The sequence below is a fragment of the Choloepus didactylus genome, chromosome 1, assembly GCF_015220235.1.
Source record: "Choloepus didactylus isolate mChoDid1 chromosome 1, mChoDid1.pri, whole genome shotgun sequence".
Classification (NCBI taxonomy): Eukaryota; Metazoa; Chordata; class Mammalia; order Pilosa; family Megalonychidae; genus Choloepus; species Choloepus didactylus.
The window spans coordinates 35,339,335-35,348,953 of NC_051307.1; the positions used below are offsets into that span (position 1 = coordinate 35,339,335).

At 38.4% G+C, this 9,619-nt stretch overlaps 1 pseudogene; it reads right to left on the bottom strand.

The window, feature by feature from the left end:
- Positions 1-363: 363 nt before the first annotated feature.
- LOC119506846 lies at positions 364-8,571 on the bottom strand (annotated as a pseudogene).
- Between the last annotated feature and the right edge of the window lie 1,048 nt (positions 8,572-9,619).

Genomic DNA, 9,619 nt, shown 5'->3' on the forward strand with positions numbered 1-9,619 from the left:
ATTCTCTAACTCTTGGATGCCTAGCAAGCAGATATTTGAAGATTTTAAGAATCAAAAACAATGAAAGCCCTAATTAAGAGCTCAGGGTCCCACCCCTCAGGGGTCACATAGTTGGTTCTGATGCTTTTAACTATTTCATTATTTTAATACATTAAATAGTTTGAACTTTTCATTTGAAAAAAATTAAAACTAAGGACATCAACACATCAAACACTCTTCAGAAATGTAAATACCCTGAGATAGTTCATTACCACAATCTACACACGGATTTTCTATTTAAGTACAGTTAGTAGAATTTCATATTTGAAGTCATTCCATAAAATAATAACTGTCCAATCTTCCAAGTTCTATTCCCTATGCTAGTCACCAAATCAGTGGTCTGTTGTTAAATTCTTCTTCATGGCTTGAACACAGAAACTGCTTAGTAAAAATTTGCAGCTCATTTTCAAGTTGAATAGCTTTACTTCTTAAGAGTTTGGAATTGTTTTGTATTTTCTCCAACTGATCAATTTCTTTGGATAATCTAGCAATTTTTTCTTCCAGATGTCTTTGAGACTTGTCACAGTTGAGCAAAAAGTGATAGCCACCTCCTGTTGTACTTGATGGATGCAGTTTGCAATTGTGAAGCTAACAATCATCTGCTGTTTTCCAGCTTCATAGTTCATAAACTGATGTTTAAGGGATATCTCCTTAGCATGGGTGGTCCAGGACAGTCTTTCATTAAGATACAAAGTTCCATACATGCTTAAGAAAATAGATATGAGTTTCCAGCCTACAGTTTTCCGAATCTCTCCTCCAACATCAATGATGCCTGTAGAAGTCCTAGATGTGAGAGAAGCTAATCCTATTATTAAGGTAACCATGAGTTCTTCCTGTGAAACATTATCTGGCATTGCTGGCTTGGTAGGAGCAGTGAAAACAGAAGCTAAAGATCTAGTGACCTGAAAGACAGGATCTGACTATCCTAGGAGCACCCTCTGAGCATTCACAGGACCCAAGCAATGATGTACCAGTGAAGACCAGCCCAGGAGAAAATGAAACACTGTATCTTCTTGAAAATCTGAACAGAACTTATAGCAATTTATGTCATGGCTGAGATCAAGTTTGTTGCAAGGGATTGATGTGCTTAGTTTATTCTGTTTACCAGCTAGAAGTAAGGGCTTTAAATTTTTCCATAATTTCAAGTTTTCAATAATTTCTTGCTGGGATCAAATCACTGAGGCATTGATTTCACTGGTCTTCCCTCTCTTTCATTGAATAAAACCTCTTCTCTGCTGCTGCCACATTTATGGGATCCATTATGTTTTTCACAGTATCTAGTATTTGTTTACCTCTGATACTGTGATATTCAAACTTTTTCACTGCTGACTGCTCAAAGATTTGTTCAAAATGCTGAATCTCCCATAATCTTACCTGATATCCTTCAGCAAATGTCTGCCACTCTCTGGCATCCCCTGTGCTTTGTTCTTGCTAGCACTAAGAACTTCCTTTATTGAAACAGAGAAGATACAGTTCTGTGCTTCTAAAGGATTCACAACTTTGAGCTCTGCCATCAAGAAATTTAGGCATCGTTCCATGGGTTCTTTGTGTACATCATCCATGTACTCTGACTCTGAGGCAGAAGCATCCCAGCAATTGTTCAGGGTGGAAATATCGGGCATGAAAAGTGGTCCATTTACCTTTTGAAGAAAGTGTTTCTCATGGTCATTAGTGTCAATTCAGAGTTTGCAACCCAAACAAAGACATCAGCATGTAAGTAAAACATATTAATCCAACTACCCTGCTCTGTAGTGACATCTGTGACTGGACTGTGTACTAAAAGCAGGTCATCTCTCAAAAATGCACATTTTGCCTTTGGCCAAAACATGTGTCCAAGACAGCCAACTTTCAAGTCGTTGTCCATATGAAGGGCATGCACTGCCGATTAACTGTCTTCACACTTTTTTTTTTCATCTGATCCTTGCCATAAGATAGGCTTTATATCCACAGGTTCCATCAAGACTCAAGAAGCTGTTGGTTGCATGGCCTATCCCACTAGAGAGAGCTTTATCCCACAACTTTCGACTGATAGAGTTCTTCCCACAGCTTGTTCTGCCAAAAAAAATGCCAGTTTCATGTGTCACCAGTGATGGGAAGTTTGTTTTTATACCCACGTATTTCTAGCAGACTATCCTCAGTGCTCTTCAGTTAAGTTCTGGATTCTTACATGTTGTTTCAACAAAATGCAATCATTCAGTAACAAACTCCAGTAACTTATCAAAGATTACAATAATTGCTTTCTCAGCCTGCACAAAGTACCTCAGTGGAGAAGGATTGCCTATCTTTATGCTTGGGGAAAGGCCTTCCAAGCCTTATACACATGGCACAGGAACTCTGCCACCAGGGCTTGGTCCATTTGCCACATCCATCCTGGCCCAGAACCCCAAGCCTAGGCACTGGTCCTTCTCACATTCCCAAGATTAGGTTTTAAAAGACTTAACCTTCCATCCCAGGCACTTTCTCTCTCTCTCTCTCTCTCTCTCTCTCTCTCTCTCTCTCTCTCTCTCTCTCTCTCTCTCTCTCTCTCTCTCTCTCCCTCTCTCCCTCTCTCCCTCTCTCCCTCTCTCCCTCTCTCCCTCTCTCTCTCTCATTTTCTCTCTCTCTCCTTTCACTCACACTGGGGGGAGAGAGCTGCCCTGTTATCAGCAAAGTTGTGGAGAGACCTGTGTGGCACACTGAAGAAGTGAGGCTCTCAGTTCAATAGGCCACAAGAAACAAAAGCCTGCTTACAACCACTTGAGTTTTGAGATGACTATAGCCCTGGCCTACAGCTTGACTTCAGCCTTATCAGAGACTCTGAGCCAAAGGACCCAGTTAAATTGTGCCCAGATTTCCAACCACAGAAGCTGTGACAGATATAATAAAGGTTTGTTGTTTTAAGCTGCTGAATCTTGGAGTAATTTTTTATGCAACAATAGATAACTAATATAATTACCAGTAACCGAAGATTCCCACACCAGGTAATTATTCTGGTGCAAGATTACAGAAGCTGTAGACCAGTGTTTCTTCACAAATATAAGATTAAATGGGATGATATATTTTAAAGATTCATAATTTTAAAGTGCCTTTGCTAGATAAAATTTGAAAGTTAATAAAACTTAAAAAAATTCCTATCTTTTAGCATTTGAGATTATTGCCAGTTATTTCCAGAATACATATACACATATGTATTCTCATTTTGATGTATAGACAGCTTTCAAACTGTCTCAGTGAAGTAGTTTAAGTATATCTTAAGCTCTATTTTCTAATTTTAGGTCTATAACCATATATGCAGGTCCCTACTTAACATTTCCACCTGAATGCCTTAAAGTCATATCAGACTCAACATATCTGCATCTAACCCCATGATCCTTTCTCTTCCAAACCTGCAGCTCCTCTGTATTTCCTCTCTGATTGAATGATCCCACCACACCATTTCTGCCTTCCAAAAAATACAGATTCACTTATGACAGATTCCTATAATAGGTAGGAACATTCTGTACCCCAGGAAATCATGTTCTTAAAGCTAATCCATTACTGTGGGTGTAAGTAGGACTTTTGATGAGGTTACTTTAATTAAGGCATGGCCAAGGGTGGGCATTAATCCTCTTACTGAGTCCTCTATAAGAGAATGAAATTCAGACAAAGAGAGAAAAAGCCACTGAAGAAAGAAGCTGAAAGCCAATGAAACCCAGAAGAGAAGGGAGAGATCAGCAGACACTGCTCTATGCCTTGACCTCTAGCAAGATATCACCAGCATCCTGTATTCAGGAAGAAAGCATTGTCTTGATGATGCCTTGATTTAGACAATTTCACAGCCTCAAACTGTAAGCTAATAAATTCCCATTGTTTAAAGCCAACACATTTCATCTTATCTGCTTTGGGCAACCTAGGAAATGAAAACAGATTTTGGTACCAGAAAAATAGAGTGATATTATTGCAAATAACAAAAATGTACAAATGGCTTTGGAATTAGGTAATGGGTAGAGGCTGCAAGAATTATGAGGTGCTTGATAGAAAAGGCCTAAATTGCTTTGAAGAGTTTGTTGGTAGAAATATGGAGGCTAAAGGTACTTCCAATGAAACCTTACAAATGATGAAAGTGTCATTGCAAACTGGAAGAAAGGCAGCCCTTTTTAAAGTGGCAGAGAACTTGGCAAAGTTGAGTTCTGATGTAGGATGGAAGGCAGAATTTGAAAGTGATGAACTTAAATATTTAGCTGAAGAGATTTCCAAACTAAATGTGGAAAGTGCAGCTTGGTTTCTCCTTGCAAATTATATAGTAAAATGCAAGAGAAAAGGGATAAGCTGAGAACTCAACTCCTGGGCACAAGGAAATCAGAAATTGAGGTATTGCAAAATTCTGAACTTCTGGAAACAAGTCCCCAGATGATAGTGCTCCATGTGAGGGTTTAACTAAATGTGGAATTAGCCAGCCATTTCAGTGCAAGTCAGGATTAGAAATTCAGTTATCCAGAAAGGATTTGTGGAAAGTTCTTTTGTCTGATGGTTTGGACCCCTGTGTACTGCATGCAAAATCAACAAGTTTGGTTTTTTGTTTGTTTTTGTTTTTTGTTGTTGTTTTTTGTTTGTTTTTGAGATCTGTATGGATGGAACCACTGCTGGCTTTGACTATAAGTGACAAAAAGGGATAGGTTGAAGGAAAAATGACTTCAAAGACTGAACCATGGAAGCTGAGGTCTGGACCAAAGATATCTTCTTGGGCCAAAAGAGAAAGCCCATCCATGTGTGTGGAAAGGGTGAATCTGCCCCCATACTTGGAGAGAGTAGGCCTTCTGCCTCGTTGTTCAGAAGAGTTTTACCACCCCAGTTTTCTCAGATGGTTGGGGGATTGTGAAGAGTCTGGCCACCATCCCAATATTGATAAGAGTGGACCTTAGAGCCTGTCCACCATCCCAATGTTGGATAAAGGTGGAACTTTCATTCCAGTATTTGAAGAGAGTAACACCCCTGTGTTCATGGAGAGCATGGCCCCAGTGCAAGCACTTGGGAAATGTGGGATTGTCACTCCTTCAGGCCCAGAGGACAAAGTGATCCATAGATGATCCTCAGACCTTGAAATCTTATGGAATATGCCCTGCAGAGTCTCAGAATTGTTTTGGAACTTTCACTACTGTTTTCCTTCCAATCTCTCTCTATGGGAATGGGAATATTTATCCCATGCCTGTCCTTCCTTTGTATATTGGAAGCAGATAACTTCTCTAGGCTTCACAGATCCACAGCCAGAGGGGAATTGTGCCCCATGACAGACCACACCTATATTAGATTCCGATTCTGATGTGACTTTGTACTAAACATTGTTTCTGAAATGTTCAAGGCTTTTTGGATATTGTGATGGAATTCATGTATTTTACATATAGAAGGAACCTGTCTTTTGGGGGTACAGAGGGTGGAGTGTGGTTGTTTAGAGCTGTATGTATCCAAGAAAATCATGCTCTTAAAGCTAATCTATTCCTATTGGTGTAAACCTATTATAGGTAGGACCTTTTGATGAGGCTCTTTCAGTTAAGGCATGACCCAGGGTGGGTCATAATCTTCTTACTGGAGTCCTCTATAAGAGAATGAACTTCAGAAAAAGAGAAAGCCATCAAGCAAGAAGCTGGAAGCAATGAAAGCCAGAAGAGAAGGGAGAGATCAGCAGACGCCACCATGTGCCTTGCCGTATGGTAGAAGACCCAAGGATCACTGGCAGGTCATCTTTGGGAAGAAAGCAATGCCTTGATGATGCTTTGATTTGGACATTCTCATGGCCTCAAACTGTAAGCTAATAAATTCCAATTGTTTAAAACCAACCCATTTCATGATATCTGCTTTGAGCAGTCTAGGAAACTAAAACAGTCAGTTACTGGTTACTTTGCTGTAACAAATAGCCCCTAATTTAGCATAGGTTAAATAACATTGAACACTTATGCCTCTCACATGGCTTCTCAGTAAGTGGACCCAGGTCGTAGGGGCAGCACTGAGATCATCAGCAGATGACTTTAATTTCTGGGTTCAAGACGGCTGCTCCAATTCTCATCATCTCTAGAGGGAAGGAAAAGAGTGGGGGAAGACACATGACCCAGGCAGCAGCACAAATCATGACTGCTCACATCTCACTAGCCAGAACTTAGTCATAAGAATACACTAAACTGCAAGAGTGTTGTAATCTGAGAAATGTAATCTCTACCTGATTGGCCATGAATCTAGCTAAAATTCAGATGGGGTTAAGATTATAGACTCTTGAGGAAGACCACCTGAGTTCAAATCCCTGTCCTACCACTTACCCACTGTGTTATCTTGGACAAGTTATTTTGCTTCTCTGTGTTTCAGATTCCTTGTATGTAAAATGTGCATTATACTTTCTACTTCATTGAAAAATATCTATAAAGTATTTAAACTGTGCCTGGTACATTTAATTGTTTTTCATTTAGAATTAGCATTTTTCAAGCAGAAGATATTGGATATTGGTGAACAACAAGACTTTTATTTCAGTCTCTTTCGTTCATTGTCCACATTTAATCTATCATCAGATTATGCTGATTTCTACCTCTTAAACTGTCTTGTTTGCTGTAACTGAATCCTGAAAACACTTTTCCTTTCCTCCACCCCAAAATCTGCTCACCAGACTATGAGAAGATCCTTTTCAAATTGCAAACATGATCTCATTATTTGCTCATCATTCTCCATGATTTCCCATAGCCCTTCAAAGCTTTTAGGAAAAAGAAAGAGAGGAGGAAAGAAGAAAAGAAGGAAGGAAGGAAGGAGGCTGGAAAGCAAAGAAGCAAGGAAGAAAGAGCAAGAAAAGGAAAGCAAGAAACAAGGGGAGAAAAGAAGAAAAAGAGAGAACCTCCTTCTTACAACCTACCTGTGTTGTTTGGATTCTCCTTCCCTAGATTCTCAGTACTCTATACCAAAATGTCTCCTTTTAGTTTACCTTTTTAGGTATCCTATGCTTCCTCACATACATTCCTTGCTGTCTTCTTCTCCCTGCCTTAAATATTGCCTCTGCTCCTTTAATCAACTCGAATTCTTTTTTCCAATTTAAATTAAATATCACTTCCTCTGTGAGTAACCATCTAGGAAAGGTAAAGTCCCCTAATTCTCAAAGTTATGTGGATATTTCCTCCAAACTATGTATCATAGTTTGTGATAATGTCAATGTATTGTTGAGTGGTTTTTTTTGTATGCCTCTCTCACTGTATTGTGAATTCTACAGTAATTATTAGGTCTGCTTTTGTAGTTGTTCAAAATTCAATTGCTGGTTCTTTGCACATGCCTGCACGTTGTAGAAATTCAATAAAGAGTTGTGATGGAAGAATTGAATATGAAGACAACTATGTTATATTAATGATGAAAACTAATAAAAAGAGCTACAGAGAATGGATTCAGGGGAGTTTTTTATACAAACTGTTGGAAACAACTGGTGCATAATAAAGTAAAAATAAATCAATAATCACTTTATCTTCAAAAATATTCTATGACTTTTGAAATATTGCTCCATAAAATAATGCTTCAGTGATAATTATAAAGTAGGTACATTGTTAAAACAACAGCATTTCTTTTTTACTCTAAATTATTAGAAAATTTACAAACATAAAGGTAGAGAGTATAATGAAGCCTCATACTCATCATAAACATCAACAATCATCAATACTTTGCCATAATTATTCCATATATCTACCCATTTTTGTAGATGGAGTATTTTAAAGCAAATCCCCCCCCCCAAAAAAAGCATGTCATTTCTAAGTATTTCCATATGTTTCTTCAGAACAGCAATAAGAGTAGCTTCCAATACAACTACAATGGTATTATCATATCTAAAAAAAATTTCTACCTCCCAATCTATATATGATGTACTGTCCATACACAATACCTATCCATGTTCAAATTTCCTCTCTGATCTAAATTTCCTTTTAACATTAATTTTCTCAACTCAGGATCCAAACTAGATCTACTCATTGTATTTGATTATTATGTAACTAAAAATGTTTAAACATAAAAAGTGAAAATTATGATATGTGTTTGATGATATACCTCATTACCTAGGGCTCTATACCAGATTTCCAAGAATGTGGAGGTTTTGAGTCAGCATATTTACCTCATTTTTGTAACCACAGGTGTGGCAAAATGAAGATGGCCACAGATTCTTTGAAATCTCTCCCAGTAATAGGTGGAGACTATTCTCTTCCCTCGTGTCTGTTTCGGCAAATTAAATGTGGCAGAGATGATGGTGTGCCAGTTTTGGGGCTCAAGGCCTTAAAAGACTGAAAGCTTCAACTCTTCTCTCTTGGAATACACTCTTTGTGAGCCCTAAGCTGCTGTGTCAGAAATCTGACTGCCCTGAGACACCGTTGTGGAGAAGCTACAATTAGGTGCTCTAGTCAAGGTGAACCGGGTCTTCCAGCCATCCTCATCAAGACATCAAACATATGAGCGTAACTGCCTTGGACCTCCAGACCAGCCTACCTGCCAGATGAATAACAGTGAGTGACCTTTGTCAACACCAGGTGTATCAGAAGAATGGCCAAGCTGATCCCTGTCTAAACTCATGGCTCGCAAATTACAAAATTGTTGTTTTAAGCTCCAATGTTTGGAGTCATCCATTAAGCAATAGCTAGCAGGAACCTAACTGGAAATATCCTGTTCACAGAAGTGTCCTGAAAATTCTATCCTTGCACAGTGACAGTAAGTCTCAATTCACCTAACAGTCACTAACTATGTTTTGTGGAACCCATTAATATAACCGAAGAGTATAATCATTAATCTCTACAGCAACTTTGTTTCCATTGGAAAATCTCTCCCAAACTTTTATTTGAGAGTACAGTGATAGCTAGCTTAACTTAACTACAGATTTTGCCAATAATCTTGCAGAATATCCTCTGTTTCCAAATTTAATAGAGCCGTATTTTAAATAAACACCTGAGTGAGGAGCTTGTAAAAGTATCCATCCAAGTTGAGGGTAAGAATAATGCAAAGTAAAAGAAAGCAAGGGAGATACTAAAAGTCTGGCAGTTAGCTCCTAGAGTGCTTTTTGCTACTTTAGGCTCCTATACATGCTTCTGTTTGCTCCAATGTCCAGCTTAGCTAATTCTGTCTTGTGAATAAGCTTTCTAACTCTGTGAAGAAAAATGAATTATTATAAAACTTGATTGTTTTTAGACATTTTCCCATGAAAAATTAAGTTCTACTTGCAGGATACCAAAGAGTTAAAGGTTGAAAAACTAAGTCAAGTCAGAGATTCTTCATGCCACTTCATCCAGGAAGTAAAGTCTCAAATCAAAGAGATTCTTCACAATGTCTAAGTCTGTGTATTGTATTCCATTGAGAAGAGGCTCTGGGGCCCTTAACTATCCTTTGATGTTTGTCCAAACAGAATTTTCAGTTCAGTATCTCTGGAAAATGTAAGCATTTGTAAAAGTTTGCTTCCTAATTTTTCTGCTTGACCTTAATTTCTTTATTCTCCTGAGCACCGAAGTTTTTCCTTCAATGATTTTGGCCAATTTCTCCCTCACTAGCAGAAAAGAACATAAAATTTAATATTTCCTGAGGGCAAACACATTTTCTGGAGTCACAAATATTGTGAGTCCTCAACTTAAAC